A 21,833-nucleotide genomic window follows, 5' to 3' on the forward strand; every position below is an offset into this window, starting at 1 on the left:
ATGCAATGAATGATGAACATGATATATATATATATATATATATATATATATATATATATATATATATATATATATATATAATCATCATCCATGCAACAACCTCAAACCTCATAAATACCTCCAACATGAGTATAATCGTCATGATACCTCCACGTATCCCACCAAACATATGTACCCACTACACATGTATAATCAACCAAAACTCCAATAATCCCACCAGACACATGTACACAAAAATATAAGTACAATCAACATATATCCTCCAATAAAAACACAACGGACATGTGTATATACTCCGAACATACAATCAACACAACTCCTCCAAAAGTACATGACAAATACGTGTGTACATACAACATGCAAATGCACAGTCAACAAGATGACTCCTATAACACATACCCACCTATGTACAATCCACATCATATACCCAATCAGCATGGTAATACCAACAACCCAACAATCCCTACAAGACATACTCTACACGTGTAATCACAACAGAGTAGATATCAAAAGTGGAGACTGTATATGAATTAAAATAGATCATCACAAGGGTCAAGCATAAGTATCATGCAGGAAAAACAGCAACCGATCATGATATAAGATAAAGCAGCCTAATTCATCCAATAATAACCATGCACTAAGTATAAGAAAATCTACATAGAGGTCAAGGAAGAAATACCCGCCTTTATCTGTCGATCATGATAACATAAATCCCACATCGTGATGAACATCCCACATCAAAGTCCTGTATAAATCAATAGATATATTTCATTTAGCTAAATTCATATGAATCAAACAGCTAAATAAAAGCCCTAACCCAATTAGGATCACTCCAACTAAATCTGATCTCTGATTAATCCTCCAAACAATCCTCAATCAATCCAACACATACCAATAACGATCATGTTTAACTCCACCTAGTGATCCAAATCCAATACGATATTAAATCCAACATAACAACCTACCCTAATTCATCCATTAATCAACCTCATTATAAACCCCTTCTAAATCCACCGATCACAATTTATCCAAGCACCCACAAATCACAAAATCTCCAACATAATACAATACCAATCCTTATCAATTCATTAACACCAATAATGATCATGTATCTATCTGTATAAATCATTCACCGAATAACCATTATAGATTAACTCCAAAACAACTTGAATAAATTTCTACAATCCATCACTACTAAACCAATCCACCACATAATGATATCAACCCACAATAATGTATCATTAAAATCAAATCTCCACCATAAATCCACATCTACCTATATCACCATCAACAACTAACCAAACCACCACATAATAACACATACTAAAGCTAGTATCAATATATTCATTGACCGGATCAATGTTAACCATAAAAACTAACCTTAATAGCCTTCCTCATTCAATCCTCAGCTGAAGAAGAATCGCCACAGCAAATCCAGCCCCCCTTAAATCTGCCACCGAAATTCCAGGACATGAAATCAGCCCAACAAGATAACCAAGAAAGAACTCCTCCTGCTATCAATCAAAGTCTACATACTTACCCTAAATCCAGATCTGAAATCACACAAAGAAAGATCCCTCCAACTACCGTGATGTTGATCCAGGACAAGGAAGGGCAGCGGCAGTGCTAGGGCATGATTTAGTGATCGGAGGAAGGAACTAGGGCAATGGACCTCGTTGATCCATAGAGAATCCGATGATAAGGAAGCAGTTAGGGCTCGAGTGTTGGCGTGGATCAGTGCTGGCGATTGACAACATCAACACCGTGGATTGCAGTGCTCCTAGCCGAGAGAGGAGAGGAGATGCCACCCCTACTGGTAGCGGCACTGATCGAGGTCCCCAAGCGAGAGGGAGAGTTAGCCCTAACCTCCCCTTTGCGTCGATCCTTCCTCCGACGACAGCGGCACGACGTCGGGCCGTGTCCACCAAAATTGGGAAGAAACGATGCAAGAACAGCTAGGGCACGGCCAATAAATCGAGGGAGAGAGAGACATGGTAAGCCAACCCTCGGATAATCGCAACACCGAGCTTCACCAGCGACTGCTGTGGCATAGCGTCGGGCGATGGCGTGAGGAGGCGCGGTTGGTGATCTAGGGCAGAGTTACGAGAGGGGGAGAAGGCTCAGCTGAGACACGCTGGAGAAAGAGATTGTTGCCGGCGGTGGGCTCGCGACGACCGGCGATCAGGCGAGGAGAGAGCGCGAGAGAGGAAGGGGAGTTTCGGGCAGAAGGAAATCGGGGAGGAAGAGAATAAGAATCCGGGGAAAAAATTAGGGAAATTGGGATTTAAACCTAGATTTGATTAATTAAAGTCTAAGTCCATTCCTAAATCAACTCCCACTTAATTAGGTATCCAAATAGGTCTCCTTTGTTCCCCGAATCCATCTCCTCAAAACGGATCATACGGACTCCATTTAAATCCCGAAAAATTTCTAAAAATTCTGGAAAAATCCAATAAAATTTTTCCCGTCCAATAATATTTATTATTTAATTTTCCGATATCTTACAACCTAAGTCAAATTTCCCTGATTTCAAAAATTGAACCCAAAACTGTAGCTGAATCCCTACTTGATCCAGATTGGATCATCGCTATGCAAGAGGAACTAGCTCAATTTGAGCGTAATGAAGTTTGGGATCTAGTACCACCACCTAAAGATAAGAAAATAATAGTAACAGAATGGGTATTTAGAAACAAATTAAGTGAATCTGGGTAAATTACTAGGAATAAGGCTAGGCTGGTTGCCAAAGGGTTCAGTCAAGTTGAAGGACTTGACTACGATGAAACCTATGCCCCAGTAGCCAGATTAGAATCCATTAGAATGTTACTAAGTTATGCAGCCCATAAGGGATTCAAACTATATCAAATGGATGTTAAGTCAGCCTTTCTCAATGGACTGATAAAAGAAGAAGTTTATGTAGGTCAGCCTCCTGGATTTGAAAATCTAGAACATCCTGATTATGTCTTTAAATTAAAGAAAGCATTATATGGACTTAAACAAGCACCCAGGGCATGGTATGAAAGGCTAACATCTTACTTAACATCCAAAGGATTCAACCAAGGTCAAATTGACCCAACCTTGTTTGTTAAATTACTAAATAATGACATATTTATAGCACAAATATATGTAGATGATATAATATTTGGTTCAACTAACTCAGACTTTTTAGAAGAATTTATCAACCTAATGGAACAAGAATTTGAAATGAGTTTAGTAGGAAAATTGACATATTTTCTAGGATTACAAATTAAACAAACAAATGAAGGAAATTACATTTATCAACATAAATACACTAAAGAATTAATTAAAAATTTCGGAATGGAAAATACAAAAGAAATAAAAACACCCATGGCAGTAAACACAATCTTAGACAATGACCCAAATGGAAAACCAATGGATCTAAAGTATTATAGAAGTGCAATAGGTAGTCTACTTTACTTAACTGCAATCCGACCTGATATCTTATTTGCAGTTAGTATGTGTGCTAGATACCAAACCTGTGCTAAAAAATCCCATTTGACTCAAGTCAAAAGGATTTTTAGATATCTTAAGGGAACAACAAACGTAGGAATTTGGTATCCTAGGACCAATGACTTTGAATTAATAGGATATTCTGATTCAGATTATGTTGGATGCAAATTAGACCGCAAAAGCACAAGTGGTGGATGCCAACTACTAGGCCCATCACTTGTTAGCTGGTTTAGTAGAAAGCAACATTGTGTTGCACTATCTACAACTGAGTTAGAATACATAGCCATAGGAGAATGTGTAGCCCAATTATTATGGATGATGCACACTTTAAAAGATTTCAACTTAAAAATCACAAATGTCAAAGTTTTAATTGACAATATTAGCTCAATAAATTTAACAAAAAATCCAATGCATCATTCAAGAACCAAACACATTGAAATCATGCACCACTTTATCAGGGATCATGTTACTAAGGGTGACATTGAACTCAAATACGTTGAGTCCAAGTCAAACTTAGCTGACATATTCACTAAACCACTCCCTAAAAGTGAATTTAGCAATTTATGTAGAAAACTAGGAATATGCTTAATAGACTAGGAGTTTCAAATTTCAAAAATATTTTTCAAAAATGGTTATTCTCAAATTATAGGTTAAAACATATTTCATTTTCAAAACTTTCCTATTTTTAGATTTTTAAATATATTTTTAGCCTTAGACTAGTTCAAAATCCTTAGAAAGCATGTACCCATAGGACTAGTTTTGAGCATCTCACCAAAACTCTAGGCTTACCTTGCTTGTGATTGATGAACATAGAAAAGGGTGAGATGTATAGGCTACTTGCCTAAGACTTAAGATGCTTATTTCAGTGCATCGATATAAGTCTGGGTGTTAAATACAAAATATACATTAATCAAGTTAAGGTTGAACTTAACTTGACTAACCAAGTGAAAGCTGCTATCTTCTGATAAGTCAGTCAGTAACAAACTGGTTAGACATTTGAGTTAATGTCAGGTTCAGGGGGAGAAATAAAACTACTTTAGTATTTCAAATTGAATTTTTAAAACTTATTTTTGAAAATCAAAGTCTAAACTCAACTTGGTTAAAAATGTGCAATTTTTTTTTTTTTTGAAAATTTGATTCTGAAAAAGAATTTTACAAAATTATTTTGAAAACTCCTTTGTTTTTTTTTTTTTAAAAAATCTGCTTTGAATATTTTTAGCAAATACTTTCAACATTTTATGTTAGTGATTGAAAAATGTTTTCTTAAATATTTCTTAAACTTATTTTTGAAAACTAACTCTTATAAAATTAAGTCGTTTTGGGTTTTATTTTTTGTTAAAAAATTAATTTTGAAAATTATATCTAACTTAGTTTTGAAAATTGAACTTTTTAGAAAAAATTGTGGTTAAAATTTGATTTGAAAAATCAAATTTTGACAATTTGATTTGAAAGTTAAAATTTTACAAAAATCAATGTTAAAAATTGTTTTTGTTACTGAAAATTGTGGTAATGGTTTTTTTTTTAAACTAAGCTTCTAAAAATCAGTTTCCTTAATTTTAAAACTATACTTGAAAAATTAGCTATTTTTCAAAGTTACTAAGTTATAAATCATCTATTTTTCAAGACTTAGTTTTTTTTAAGAAGTAAAAGTAACACTATCTTTTAAACTCCCCCAGATTATCTTGACATTATTTCTTACTTTGTCAGAAGTCTATGTTTATGCTTACTTAATCCATGCTTATTTTTGATGAATGCCAAAGGGGGAGGGTTAGGTGGTTAAGTTAGTTAAACCAATTTGAAAATACAAACTAACTTTAAAACCACATAAATGCATGTTGTTTCTTGCATATGTTTTCACTAACTTAACCAGGTTGTCATTCCATCAAAAAGGGGGAGATTGTTGGTGCGGTTAGCATTAACAATTTAACCTAGGTTTTGATGAATGACAAATCAGGTTAAGTTAGTTTGTTGTTATCTGACACTTTGATCAAGTGTGTAGGAGAAGTCCAGATAGGTCGACGGGCTGACCGGATGTTTGGCACGAAGCCCAGCTAGGTCGACGGGCTGACCGGATAGCTGGCGAGAAGACCAAGCGGACAGCTGGCGAGAAGTCCAGCTAGGTCGACGGGCTGACCGGATAGCTAGCACGAAGTCCAGATGGGTCGACGGGCTGACCGGACGTTTGGCAGGTAAGTAAGGTAAGTTACTGGAGGGGAGTGACTGCGAGGATGCGTTCCCGGGAAGGGAACATTAGGCGTCGATCCGGCTTAGATCCATTTCGGATATCTAAGTCGAGATCGTGACTAGATTCCGATCTCGGAAAGACGGAATCTAAGTCATACTCTTTGCTATTACTTTGTTGAACTTTAATTGTGCTAACAATATATTTTATAGGATATATATTTGCCTCGGACTAACTCTATTTTGCAGGACAAGGAGTTCCTGGAAATAGGAGGTCTGAGCGCCCGGAGGTCCAAGTGCCCGGAAGGGATCTGGGCGCTCGGAGGTCCAAGCGCCCGGAAGGGATCCGGGCGCTCGGAGGTAAGTTTTATCCATACTCGTGCGTCACCACGTGGAGCTTGCTGGTTGGACCTGGCACGTCCCACCAGGGCGCCCCGAGCCTCATATAAAAGGAGGGTCAGAGGGGAGCTTCAGAACAACAACGAAAAGAAAGTCTTCTACTGCTTGCTCTACTGCTCTACGGTCCAGCGACGCTAACAAAGATCCGACAATACGCTCCTTTCCTTTTCTTTAATTCTTGTCGGTATTTTCTTTATTTTGCTAGCATTCCTATACTTTAAATTGTAATCATTTTCGAACTGCTAGTGATTGCCCAACGAAAGTACTCACGGAGTACGGGCCTTCGAGTAGGAGTCGTCACAGGCTCCGAATGAAGTAAAAAACACCGTGTTCAGTTTGTCTAAGTTTTTTATTATTCCGCCACGCTTAACTCTTATTAACGCTATTTTATCGAATTGATATTCACCCCCCCCTCTATCGACGTTTCACGATCCAACAACAAGAACATGCTATGCTTCCTTATATGACAAGAACATGCCATGCTTCATTATACGATAAAAATATGCTATGCTTCATGATATGATAGGAATATGCCATGCTTCATGATATGATGAGAATATGCCATGCTTCATGATATGATAAGAACATGTTATGCTTCACGATAATACAAGAACATGCTATGCTTCATGATATGTTTATGAAAGGCTTATGTAAGATAAAAAGCCTAAGAGATGCTTTCCTTAAGTTGGGATCAAGAGCACTCTTCATGATATGACAAAGAGATGCTTCCCTTAAGTTGGGATTAAGAGAATTCTTCATGATATGACAAGAAACATGATATGCTATGATATGATAACATGATATGCTATTTTACTTTTGTATGGCTTGTACCAAGGGTGGGCTCCATAAGCGCCCCTAGGTCAATGGTCTATGAAACGGGCCTAGTAAAAAGGGATCCTAAGTTGCCCCTAGGTCGATGGTCTATGAAACGGGCCTAGTTCCTAGTAGGTTCAAGATTTACTACCTTGGATCTACTTAGGATGCGCGCATTCATGTATGTATGTGGTACAAGCCGGTCCCTCATGATGAGATTATGTTTAAGTATGTATATGATATATGTTTTTAAAAAGGAAATTTTGCATATGTATTCATCTCATGACACATGTTTTCAAAAGAACATCTTGCATATACAAGTTCATGTTATGTGTTTTTCTTTATGCTTATGTAGGATGCTTTTGAAATTATGTCTATGATGCTTATATGATCATGTTGCTATTTTATGTTTATGCTCTCACATGATATGATATGATGTTATGTTATGCTCTCACATGTTATGATATGACTCTATGCTTATGCTCTCACATGTTATGATATGACTCGATGCTTATGTATGATTTGTGGTTTTAGTGAGTAGGAAAGGGACTTACTAAGCCTATGAGCTTATAGTTTTTTTTTATGTTTCCTTGTACTGCAGAAAAAGGAAAGAAATGGCTAAACTAAGAGGAGCAGCAGGAAGGGCCAGAGTGTGTGTGGCAGTGGCATGGTGGAAGAAAACTGCCTTGTGCTTATATGTTATAAGTTTTGCATATGAATCATGTGTTGTCTTTATGCTTGATAGTACTTGAACTAGTATGGATAGTTATGCACTTATGTTCTCCTGGTTTCATATTAGTATGCTTATGATATCATGAACCATGTTTCAAGTAGTTGATATTAATCAAGTTTTATGCATGAATATTTGCATGTCTACAAGTTCAGTTGATAAGCATGATGATTAGTTTAGTTACAAATAAATAATTGTTTCCGCTGCCATGATTTTATATGTATGCATGCACGTATGATTCAAGTAACCCCGTCCCTTCCTAGGCAGTGGGAGGGCGGGCGTTACAATTCATACTTAAATTTTAACAATTTATACTAAAATTTTATTATTTTGTACTAGTAATCAGCTTGCTTTTGGCATTTATTAAGTAGTAAATTAATTACATTTAAGTTTGCATCAAAATTATGAAGGAGGTACCACTTGAACTTTAATTTCTTAAAATAATACTAAATCTAAAATAATTCATACTTAAATTTTCACAATGTATACCAAAATTATACTATTTTGTACCAATAATCCGCTTGCTCTTGACATATTTTCTTAGTCGTTAAATAGTAATGGTGACAACTTGTTTTCCTACTTAGTTGCTCGATTACATGTGAGTTTGCATCAAAAAAAATGTGGAACCGGCACATCAGCGGCCCCCCTAGAGCCGGTCCCACGGATATGGAGGGAGGTAAATGCAGGTACACAGGTGGAAAGTGCATAGTGGAGACGTTAACCCCAGGCAGTGACACCCCGGGGATCGACCCCTGGACCTTTCAGCCACAGAACCATGCACTCCCCATCTGTGCTACGCCCTGGGGACAATGAATATACACAAACATGTGAGTTTGCATCAAGATCATAAAGGAGGTGTCTCTAGAACTTTATACTCAAATTTCATAAAATAATACTTAATCTAAAATAATTCATACTTAAATTTTAATAATGTATACTGAAATTTTACTATTTTGTACTAATAATTTGTTTGGTCTTGGCATTTCCTTATTAGTTAAATAATAATGGTAGCAACTTATTTTCCTACTTAGTTACTAATTACATATGAGTTTGCATCAAGATCATGAAGGAGGTTCCACTTGAACTTTATACTCCAATTTATTAAAATAATACTCAATATAAAATAATTCATATTTAAATTTTCACAATGTATATTAAAATTTTACTTTTCTGTAGTAATAATTCGCTTTCTCTTGGCATTGCCTTAGTTGTGAAATAATAATGTTAGCGACTTGTTTTCCTACTTAGTTACTAATTACATGAGAATTTTCATCGAGATCCTGAAGGAGGTGCCACTTAAACTTTATACTCTAATTTCTTAAAATAAAACTCAATATAAAACAATTTATAATTAAATTTTCACAATGTATTTTGAAATTTTACTATTTTATACTAATAATCCGCTTGCTCTTGACATTTTCTTGCTAGTGAAATAATAATAGTAGCAACTTATTTTTTCCTACATAGTTGCTAAATTACATGTGAGTTTTGATCAAGATCATGAACAAGGTGTCACCGAAACTTTATACTCAAATTTCTTAAAATAATACTCAATCGAAAACAATTTATACTTAAATTTTCACAATGTATAATGAAATTATACTATTTTGTACTAATAATCTGCTTGCTCTTGACATTTTCTTGGTAATGAAATAGTAATGGTAGCAACTTGTTTTCCTACTTGGTTGCTAAATAACATGTGAAGTTGCATCAACATCATGAAGTGTCACTGGAACTTTATACTCAATTTCTTAAAATAGTACTCAATCTAAAATAATGCATACTTAAATTTTAACAATGTATACTGAAATTTTACTATTTTGTACCAATAGTCTGCTTGCTCTTGGCATTTTCATGGCAGTGAAACAATAATGGAAGTAACTTGTTTTCCTTCTTAGTTGCTGATTACATGTGAGTTTGCATCAAGATTATGAAGGAGGTGCCACCAGAACTTTATACTCAAACTTCTTAAATTAATACTAAATCTAAAATAATTCATACTTAAATTTTCATAATGTATACTGAAATTTTACTATTTTATACCAATAATCCGCTTGCTCTTGACATTTTCTAGGTATAGTGAAATAGTAATTGTAGCTACTTATTTTCCTACTTAGTTGTTAAATTACATATTAATTTGCATCAAGATTATGAAGGAGGTGCCACCGGAACTTTATACTCAAACTTATTAAAATAATACTTAATATAAAACAATTCATACTTAAATTTTCACAATATATACATAAATTATATTATTTTATACCAATAATTCGCTTGTTCTTGGCATTTTTTTGATAGTGAAATAGTAATGATAGCAACTTGTATTCCTACTTAGTTGTTAATTACATGTGAGTTTGCATCAAAATCATGAAAGAGGTGCCATTGGATCTTTATACTTAAATTTTCTTAAAATAATATTCAATCTAAAATAATTTATGCTTAAAATTTCATAATGTATATTAAAATTATACTATTTTGTACCAATAATCCGCTTGCTCTTGGCATTCTCTTGGTAGTGAAATTGTAATGGTAGCAACTTATTTTCCTACCTACTCACTAACTAAATGTGAGGTTGCATAAGTTCATACACAACCTATTATGTACAAAACACTCAATTTATTAAAAACTATACTTAATATTGGATTATTTGTGAATAACTTGGTTTATACTTTTATATCCATTTGATAATGCATGTATGCACCATAAAATGTTTCATTTCATAAACAACCTATATAAGTTGTGCACTGCTTCTATTATCAAAAATAAACTATGATCCGGTGATAAGGAGGGGCTCGAGCAGCAAGGTGGTCAATGACATGGTGGAGGTCAAAGTCAAGCTGGTCAACATCCTAGTATTATCGTCCGATCGGGCAACCCCCTTTGCCGACCAGGAGGGAGAATCGTTGAGCCTACATGAAGCTGTTGGGATCTAGCGCGCCAAAGATGCAGAAACACAGCGGAAAAATTAACTACTAGATCCTCTATCCAGCAAATCCACGTCAAGGGAAGAAACATTTTCTGAAAACTATACTATACTAAGCTACATGATAGAATTATACCTTTGTTGTGTGCCCTTCGCAATCCCGACGGCAACCTTTCTTTAGATGCAGATCTCAGCACGTTCAAGCGTTCGCGCCTCTATGGTATCCACACGAACAAGCCTTGTCTTTGCTTGTCTCATAAATAAAGCAAGATGGAGAAGAAATCACAAGGTTGTGCTAGCAACCACAATGGTGATTTCAGCCAAGAAAGGGAAGGAGGAAGAAGAAGAATGCCAAGGGTCTCAACACATCAAAACTATAGAAGAATATCATCCAAAATGATATTTATAACCAACCCATGGTATACCAAGAGTCTCCACCCTTTCATCTTCTAATCTAATTGCTCAAAATTAACCATTCAATCCAATGGTTTAATTTTGACCATTCAACTTCCTTGGTGAACTCAAGTTCACCCAATGAGTCCAACCCATTGATTCTCAAGCAACTCGACTCAATCCAACAATTGAATCCCTTTGAGTCTAACTCAATGAGTCAAATTCGGATTACACTTAATCCATTGATTCATCACATGAACCCATCTCCATATCAACTTGTTCTTTGTGTGTGATTCTATAGGTTCTCATAATGTTGGCAATGTACCCAAATCAACATTTGCGATATATAAACAATGAGTGTCATCTAGGAAGGCATCATTGTTACCCAAGTGATGAGAAAGTTGAGATCCGACCTAACCTGTCTGTGGCTATTATCTTGTATGACTTGGTCCCTCTATCCTTGATATCTAGATTCATCAATGAGGCATAGACTGTGTCATCCTCTTATCAATTTTTGTGTTTCTTGATTTCCAAGTAGACACACTTATCAAATAAGCTCAATATCTCATATTAACTCATTTACGCATGGTCATGCTTTCTTGTGTCCTACTAATCAAGGGGCCCATAGATATCACTTCCGTCATATAGAAGGGATAGATCCCATCTACATCACTCACATCCCTCTGCATAATTCATTGCATACCCAGTGATCGACTTTATAGTCCACCTTATTACGAGTGATGTTTGACGATACCAAAGTATACAACTCCTTATGTAGGGAACCGTAGTGACTTCAGGTCTAAGGATTATTCATACCAATAGTCATATGAGAATGTTTATGACACTCATACGATGATCCATGAAATATTCTCATGGCGGGTCATTCAGTATATATTCTCTAATATATACCCATGTGTCAACTTGATATCTCATATCCATGACTTGTGAGATCAAGTCATCCATTGACCTACATGCTAGTCTCAACGCATTAATATTGTCCTTGTATATTAATGCTCGACTAGGAATAGTTAAGAGTAATATTCTCTACAATATCTTACTATCAATTCAACCAATTGATATATTATAGATAAGAACCTACTACCCAAGGATATTATTATATTTATTCAATCGATACTGAACTGCAATAAATATAATAACCAACTTTACCTTTTATTAATAATGATATATGATAAAAAATGAGCCCTCTACAATCATTTCATAATTGGTACTAGGGCTATTACTAACAATCTCCCACTAGCACTAGTACCAATCACTGAGGTATCTAATACTCATTGACCTAGTATGACCATCATGCTTTCCCTATGCCAAAACCTTGGTCAAGGGATCCGCAATGTTAGCATCGGTCAGGACTCTGTATATCATCATATCTTAATATCGATGATCCCTTAAATTGTTGTAGTATCTAATACCTAAGACCACTATTTAAGTACAATACATGCCCTAACTGCGATCTAGAATCATCCTTGTTAATTTGGAAGCTTGCACCACTATAACCCTTTATAGCAACAGTGGTAACCCTTTACAGCAACAGCTTTAACCCGTTACAGCAAGCTCTTCATTGCCTCCAAATATCAAGAAATAATCTTGAGTCCTTCTCAAGTACTTAAGAATATTCTTGACTGCTGTCCAGTGATCTTCACCTGGATCTAGCTAGTATCTACTCGTCATGCTTAATGCATACAAGACATCTGGGCGAGTACAAAGCATGGCATACATGATAGACCCTATAGCAGATGCATAAGGAATCTGATCCATGCGGTCCCTTTCTACCTTAGAAAAAGGACATTGAGTCTTTGAAAGACTCACACCATGTGACATAGGCAGGAATCCCTTCTTGGAATTCTCCATAGCAAAACGTTTAAGCACCTTATCAATGTACATACTCTAGCTTAGGCCAAGCAATCTTTTAGATCTATCTCTATATATCTTAAGACCTAAAATATAGGTTGCTTCACCTAAGTCTTTCATTGAAAAACAATTCCCAAGCCAAGTCTTCACTGACTGAAGAGTAGGGATATCATTTCCAATGAGTAGTATGCCATCTACATACAATATGAGAAAGATAACTATGCTCCCACTAACCTTCTTGTAAACACATGGTTCATTTTCATTCTTAATGAAACCAAATGTTTTGATTGCATCATCGAATCGAAGATTCTAGCTTCTAGAAGCTTGCTTTAATCCATAAATGGATCGTTGCAACTTACATACCTTTCCAGCATGCTCTGGATCTACAAAACCCTCAGGTTGTGTCATGTACATATCCTCGAGTAGATTTCCGTTAAGAAATACAGTTTTGACATCCATCTACCAGATCTCATAATCATAGTAAGCAGCAATAGCAAGCATGATCCGAATGGACTTGAGCATCACAACTGGTGAAAAGGTTTCATCATAATCTATACCATGAATCTGCTTGAATCCTTTAGCCAACAATCTACCCTTATAGGTATGCATACGACCATCCATGTCAGTCTTCACCTTGAAGACCCACTTACACCCAATGGGTTTGATCACTTCAGGTGGATCAACCAAAGTCCATACTTAGTTAGTGTACATGGATTTCATTTCGGATCTCATGACCTCTAGCCATTTCTCAGAATCTAGGCCCTGTATAGCTTCCTGATAAGATGTAGGCTCATTGAGACCAATAAGCTCTACATCACCGTGGTCAGACAAGAGAAAAGAATATCTCTCAGGTTGACGACGAATCCTATCAGATATGCGTAGAGCATATGCTACTTGAACAGGTTGTTGTTCCATAACCCCTTGTGGTGCAACAAAATCCTGATCCACAACATCTTGTGGTACCTGCTCAATTTTCATCACGGTGTCAGTGCTAGTATCTTGAACTTCTTCAAGATCGACTTCACTCCCACTAGTTTTTCTAGAAATCAATTCCCTTTCTAGAAATACACCAGTTCTAGCAATAAACACCTTGCCTTGGGTGGAATTATAGAAGTAATATCCCTTTGTTTCCTTGGGATATCCAACAAAGTAGCACTTATCTGATTTGGGTCCTAGTTTATCTAAGACTTGTCGTCAAACGTAAGCCTAACAACCCCAAATCTTCATAAAAGACATATTGGGACTCCTCCATGTACATATCGTATATGGTGTCTTTATAACGACCTTGGATGGAACTCGGTTAAGTGTGAAAGCGACTATCTCTAGAGCATGTCCCCAGAAGGAAGTAGGAAGATCTGTATGACTCATTATCGATCGTACCATATCTAATAAAGTACGGTTCCTCCTTTCTGATACACCATTCCATTGTGGTATTCCAGGTGGAGTGAGTTGAGATATGATCCCACACTCAACGAGATGGTCATGAAACTCTTGGCTAAGGTATTCCCCATCTCGATCTGATTGAAGCATCTTAATACTCTTACCAAGTTGGTTTTGTACTTCATTCTTGAATTCTTTGAACTTTTCAAAGGATTCTGACTTGTGTCTCATCAGATGCACATAGATGTATCTACTGAAATCATCAGTGAAGGTAATGAAGTAATGATAGCCTCCTCTAGCTACTATTCTGAAAGGGCTACATACATCAGTATGTATGAATTCTAACAGATCATTAGCCCTTTCGCTATGTCCACTAAATGGAGTCTTTGTCATCTTGCCTCGAAGACAAGATTTGCATACCTCATATGATTCAAAATCAAATGAGTCCAACAGTCCATCCTTATAGAGTTGGGATAGCGACTCTCATTTATGTGACCTAAGTGACAATGCTAGAGATATGTTTGGTTCAGATCATTAGATTTGAACCACTTGGTATTTATGTTATAGATTGAATTTTCAAAGTCTAGAACATAGAGTCCATTTATTAGAGGTGCACTACAATAAAACATGTCATTTAAATAAAAAGAACAACATTTGTCCTTTATTATAAATGAGATTCCGTTCTTGTCTATACAAGAAACAGAGATTATGTTTTTGGTTAAAACAGGCACATAACAACACTCTTCTAGTTCTAAAACAAGCCCAGTGGGTAAAGATAAGGAATAGGTTCCTACAGCGACAGCAGCAACTCTTGCACCATTGCCTACTCGTAGTTCCACTTCGCCCTTTGTCAATACTCTACTATTTCTCAGCGCCTGCACATTAGTATAAATGTGAGATGCACATCCGGTATCTAATACCCATGAAGTAGAAATAGACAGATTGACTTCTATAACATATATACCTGAGGTAGAAGTCTACTTCTCTTCCTTTTCAGTCCCTCTAGGTACAGCCTACAGTTCCTCTTCTAGTGGTCAGTCTCACCGCATTGGAAGCAAGTTCCTTCCTTAGCAACCCCACCTTTGGATTTTAGTGCATGAGCCTTACCCTTGCCTTTGGCTTGGGTCTTACCATTACCTTTAGGCTTCCACTTGCCTTTGCCTTTAGACACCATCAAAATGGAACGAGGCTTTGCCTTCTTAAGGTTGAGTTCAATAGTTCTCAACATGCTCAACATTTCAGGCAGTGGTTTGTCAAGTTCATTCATGTTGTAGTTCATGATAAATTGACTATAACTATCGGGCAACGACTGCAGAATAAGGCCAGTGGCTAATTCTTGGCCTAGTGGGAATCCCAACCTTTGTATATTCTCCACATACCTGATCATTTTGAGCATATAAGGCCCTACGGGACTTCCTTCTTGCATTCCGCTTTGAAAGAGTGTTTTAGAGATCTCAAATCTCTCATGCCTTGCTTGTCCTTGATACAGTTGTCTAAGATGTTCAACCATATCATAAGCATCCATGTTCTCATGTTACTTTTGAAGCTCAGGGTTCATGGTGGCGAGCATAAGGCATGACACATCTAATGCATCATCTTGATACTTCTTGTAAGCATCCCTATCAGCTCTAGTGGTAGTAGCAAGGGGTGCTTCAGGAATAGACTGCTCTAGGACGTACAGTTTCTGTTCTTGTTTGAGGACTATCCTCAAGTTTCTATACCAGTCTAGGAAATTAGCTCCATTGAGCTTGTCCTTATCAAGGACAGATCGCAAAGAGAGGGTATTCATTGTACTTGACGATATGGTTATCTACAACAGAATAATGCAAAACTTAGTATCATATATCGATCATTTAATTAGGCCTTTAATTAAATGATTCTTCCACTGAATTCTAAAGCTTGATAGGAGCAAGTCTCTACTAGCTCTAAACCCAAAAGCAAAGACATTCTAGTGGAACAAGATCCATATTATACCTCATCTTGAGTTAGCTTTGGCTAATCGCCCAAGACTTGTATAAATTAGGTAGGCAATGTGTACCAATTGGACAAGATCCACATTATACCTTATCTTGAGTTAGCTTTGGCTAATCGCCCAAGACTTAATATAACTTAGGTAGACAACGTTTACCAATTACATCCTATGTAACTCTTGTATCCTTAGGTGAACAATACTGTTTGTTCGTTTTCTCATCTTATGAAATCCATATTATAATTCATCTTGAGTTAGCTTTGGCTAATCGCCTGAGACTAGTATAATATGATTTACAACTTATGGGATATGCCTTTAAGTTCTCAATCTAATTGAGGTAACTTAATTAAGTCATACCCAAAGTTCAATAGTGGGGCATCACAATTGTCCAGTCGCACTCTACCAAGATAAATCGAGCCACTTTGCTTTGGTAAACCTGACTACAGATGATCGAGGTAGTAGTGAGTACCAAACTTTGGTAGGCATATGTAAATGACCTAATTACGATAGCTACACATGCATCACATACATCATGGTATATCATGACATATATCAACATATACACAAGTTTAAATGTGGCATGGTTATGACCCCCATAAACTATGATCTTCTCAAGCCAATGAGAAGAGCGATAAGTCAACCTAGGTCTAAGCAGCTTCTCCAAGCACTTCCTTGGTTGTCGTGTGTTGTTGTCCTTCCTTCCTTTTTCACCCGTCTTCCAGAAGACTAACTCTTTATAATTTTGTATATTACAAAATCTAAAGAAACTCGAGTTACATTCGAGTGTAATCTAATTACAATAAGAATAAAAGGGATGAAGGCACAACACACAGGCCGTATTATGAATTACAACATTAGACACATCCAATCACATTGGTTAAAGGGCCATAATCATGCACCATGTCATGTCTATTCACAATATTCTTATGACATAAATTTACTATGATTTCAGCAAATAAATTATGAGCCGCAACACCACGGCTGTCCCGCTAGCCGGTTAGCGGGCGGGGTTAAGGGGCAGCGCCCTTACGGGGCGGAGGGGGGGGGGGGGTTTAAGGGGCAGCACCCCCCGAAGCAAAATTTATTTTGCATACTCATTTTATGAGTTGCTACTTTACCGGAGACCCTACTACACACAATACCAGCTACATTTTGTTCTAAACAAAACATCTCTGGCCGAGACCTTGTTGGTCACACACCAACTTCTTTTTGTTCCCAACAAAACACCCATATCGGTCAAGACTCAAGACTTGGTCGAGACTCAGAATCTGGCCAAGACTCACAGTCTGGACGAGACCCATAATCTGGCTGAGAGTCTTGTGTGGCCGAAACTCATAAGTTTTGCAAATCACAGTAAACCCTATCATGCAATTTCTATATCATATATAAAAATTCTAATACTTAGCATAGCCCTTCGCAAGTGGCTCTGATACCATTGTTGGGATCTAGCTTGCCAAAGACGCGGAAAAACAGTGGAAAAATTAACTACTAGATCCTCTATCCAGCAGATCCATGCGAAGGGAAGAAATATTTTCTGAAAACTATACTAAGCTACATGATAGGATTATACCTTTGTTGCGTGCCCTTCGCAATCCCGACAGCAACCTTTCTTTAGATGCAGATCTCAGCACGTTCAAGCGTCCGCGCCTTTATGATATCCACACGAACAAGTCTTGTCTTTGCTTGTCTCATAAACAAAGCAAGATGGAGAAGAAATCACAAGGTTGTGCTAGCAACCACAATGGTGATTTCGGCCAAGAAAGGGAAGGAGGAAGAAGAAGAATGCCAAGGGTCTCAACACATCAAAACTATAGAAGAATATCATCCAAAATGATATTTATAACCAACCCATGGTATACCAAGAGTCTCCACCCTTTCATCTTCTAATCACCCTTTCATCTTCTAATCTAATGGCTCAAAATTAACCATTCAATCCAATGGTTCAATTTCGACCATTCAACTTCCTTGGTGAACTCAAGTTCACCCAATGAGTCCAACCCATTGATTCTCAAGCAACTTGACTCAATCCAACAATTGGATCCCTTTGAGTCTAACTCAATGAGTCAAATTCGGATTACACTTAATCCATTGATTCATCACATGAACCAATCTCCATATCAACTTGTTCTTTGTGTGTGACCCTATAGATTCTCATAATGTTGGCAATGTACCCAAATCAACATTTGCGATACATAAACAATGAGTGACATCTAGCAAGGCATCATTGCTACCCAAGTGACGAGAAAGTTGAGATCCGACCTAACCTGCCCGTGGCTATTATCTTATATGACTTGGTCTCTCTATCCTTGATATCTAGATTGATCAATGAGGCATAGACCGTGTTATCCTCTTATCAATCTTTGTGTTTCTTGATCTCCAAGTAGACACCCTTATCAAATAAGCTTAATATCTCATATTGACACATTTATGCATGGTCATGCTTTCTTATGTCCTACTAATCAAGGGACCCACAGATATCACTTCCGTTATATGGAAGGGATAGATCCCATTTACATCACTCACATCCCTCCGCATAATTCATTGCATACCCAGTGATCGACTTTATAGTCCACCCTATTACGGGTGACGTTTGATGATACCAAAGTATACAACTCCTTATATAGGGAACCGTAGTGACTTCAGGTCTAAGAACTATTCATATCAATAGTCACATAAGAATGTTTATGACACTCATACGATGATTCATGAAACATTCTCATGGCAGGTCATTCAGTATATATTCTCTAATATATACCCATATATCAACCTGATATCTCATATCCATGACTTGTGAGATCAAGTCATCCATTGACCTACATGCTAGTCTCAATGTATTAATATTGTCCTTGTATATTAATGCTTTACTAGGAATAGTTAAGAGTAGTGTTCTCTACAATATCTCACTATCAATTCAACCAATTGATATACTGTAGATAAGAACCTACTACCCAAAGACATTATTATATTTATTCAATCGACACTGAACTGCAATAAATATAATAACCAACTTTGCCCTTTATTAATAATGATATATGATAAAAAATGAGTCCTCTATAATCATCTCATAATTGGTACTAGGGCTATTACTAACGGAAGAAGATGTTAGCATAGCTCGGTCATGTACTGAGCTTCTGACACTCAAACAGACAAGGTATGCGGCGAGCGGCCAGCCCTCTTGGACTCACATCGGCAAAACAGTGATGACCGAGCAGACTACATTCAGACATAGCTCCTTTGATTGGCATAGCAGTGGAGCCTGAACAGGATGTGGGCCAGGCGGACATTCCGCTCGGCCCGAGGACAAGATCGCCCGGGCGGCCGAGGGCTGGCCGAGCGACTCTTCCGCTCGGCCTGTAATATACAAAAGGAGGATCAGAGGATATCCTTCTGGGAACCTGTGCCGCCGACAGTCGGTATGCTTGGCGGCCTGGTCAGGCAGAAGATCGTATGACGGAAGCTTCCGCTGTCTTGTCAGAGATATGCTCAGATCGTTAAGGTATGATGTTAGGGATATTTTTCTGACACGTCTTTTCAGGATATGCTTTGAGGAGCATGCGTATCTCGAGAAGCGTGCATGCGCTCTCCGGGAGTCCTATACAAAGACCCCCAAGCTTTGACGGAGGTATGCATAATCTCTACTGTAGCTACAGTTACTCTACCATTTTGCTTCCTCGTTTCTTCTACATCGCCGGTGTTTGACTTGAGCGTCGGATGGACATCGCCGGGGAATGCTTCCCTGGCTCGGCACTTACGTTGCTGCGGTTGCAGGCTTCATTGACGAGAAGTTCACCAACGGTCAACGGGAGTGCCACGTCCCTAGCATCCATTGCCTCGACTTTCGGACAGGATCAAATTTGGCACCGTCTGTGGGAACACACCGGTATTCGAGCTTGGAAAATGGAAGAAGCTGTACGACTTCACACCGTGATGCTCACTCAAGAGGAGCTCGACGCGCTAATACAAGCATGAGCGGCAAAGATCGTGAGCAACAGCAGCAAAAGGCACTAGCCGACCGGCTAGCGCAACAGGCAACGTCAGCCTCAGGAGGCCAAGCGGCTCATGGCGATCGACCATAGCAGTATTCTATTTGGGGACAAAATAGATTACCAACCGACACACATGGAGAATCTCCACTCATGCTTATTCCATTCCATCGGGCTCTGTTCCAAACACCCCCAGAGATTGCACAAGTAAATTAGGAGAGGGGATCTTCTTCAGACGAAGCGCCTGTTCGGGACGCAAAGAAAGGCATGGTGCCTCGAGCTGATGCGTCTCCCGAGTGGATCAACCGCCAGTTCTCTGAAGCAATATTCAAGACCCATTACCGAGGCACTATGCTCTATTGGTAATCGGAGAATACAACGGATCAACCGATCCGGATGATCATTTGGGAAAGTTCGACAACATTGCTACACTTCACCAATACACAGATGGGGCGAAGTGCCGAGTCTTTCTCACAACGTTGTTCGGCTCAGCCCAGCGATGGTTCAGGAGGCTGCCAGACGGATCAATACAAAGTTCAAGGATTTCCGAACGACCTTCCTTCACCATTTTGCAAGCAGCAGGCATTACCAAAAGATGAGCGTCAATCTGTTCTCTTTGAAGCAAGGGTTGAGAGAAACCCTCCAAGCATACATCCAACGCTTCAATCAGGTAGCTATGGATATCACCTTGGTCTCATCTGAGACCATGATGAATGCCTTCATCTGGGGGCTTATAGAAGGAGACTTCTTTCGGTCGCTCAACAGGAAGCCGCCCCGCGACTACGACCATATGTTCAAGAAGGCTAATGAATATATAAATGTGGATGAGGACTAGGTAGCCAGAAGGAAGGAGGCATCATCTGAGCCCTCAGTGCCAATCGAACAGCGATTGCCGAATAGCCACCAACCGTGAAGGGAGCCGAGAGCTGAAGGCCGACCACACCAAGAAACGAGGACACAGACCGTGCAGCATGTGACTTTTGATCGTCTAAAGACATTTAAGGGCAAGGTATGGACACCTATGTTCTGTTCCTTCCACCAATCGGCGTCTCACAACACCCGCGACTATTGTGGGTTGACGCCAGTCGCTCGACCGACACCAAGGGGTTATCGTCGCTGATTGCCTTCACCCAATCGGCGACACGGGCATCAAACCGTTGGGTGACGAGAAGATGCCAGGCGGTCACCCGAGCGGCAACACCACCATCAACAGAGGAGCAATGACCTTCCCCGAGCTTCACACGAGTGACATAGGCTAACCGCTCGAGAGAAAGAAAATAGAAGCAATGCCACTCGAGGAGAAATAAGCATTATCATCGGCGGACCAACCAGCGGTGACTCTAACCGAGTCTGGAAGTCATACGCTCGACGCTTAGAAATTCATGCCATGGGCTATAGTCAGGAGAAGGCGAGTGGGCCCAAAATTCGCTTCGGACCCCGTGACCTCGAAGGAGTGGAAGTCCCTCACGATGACGGCCTCATCATCCGAGCGATAATCGCCAACTATACAATCACTAGATTTTTGTTGACACAGGGAGCTCGGTGAATATAATTTTCAAGAAGGCTTTCAATCAGCTCCAGATCAACCGATGCAAGCTACTACCGATGACGACCCCACTATATGGATTTATCAGCAATGAAGTTCTGCCGATTGACCAAACTAAGTTGGCCATATCACTCAGAGAGGAGCCGCTCAGAAGGACCAGGACCACAAACTTCATTGTG

Source organism: Zingiber officinale, chromosome 11A, assembly GCF_018446385.1.
Source record: "Zingiber officinale cultivar Zhangliang chromosome 11A, Zo_v1.1, whole genome shotgun sequence".
NCBI lineage: Eukaryota > Viridiplantae > Streptophyta > Magnoliopsida > Zingiberales > Zingiberaceae > Zingiber > Zingiber officinale.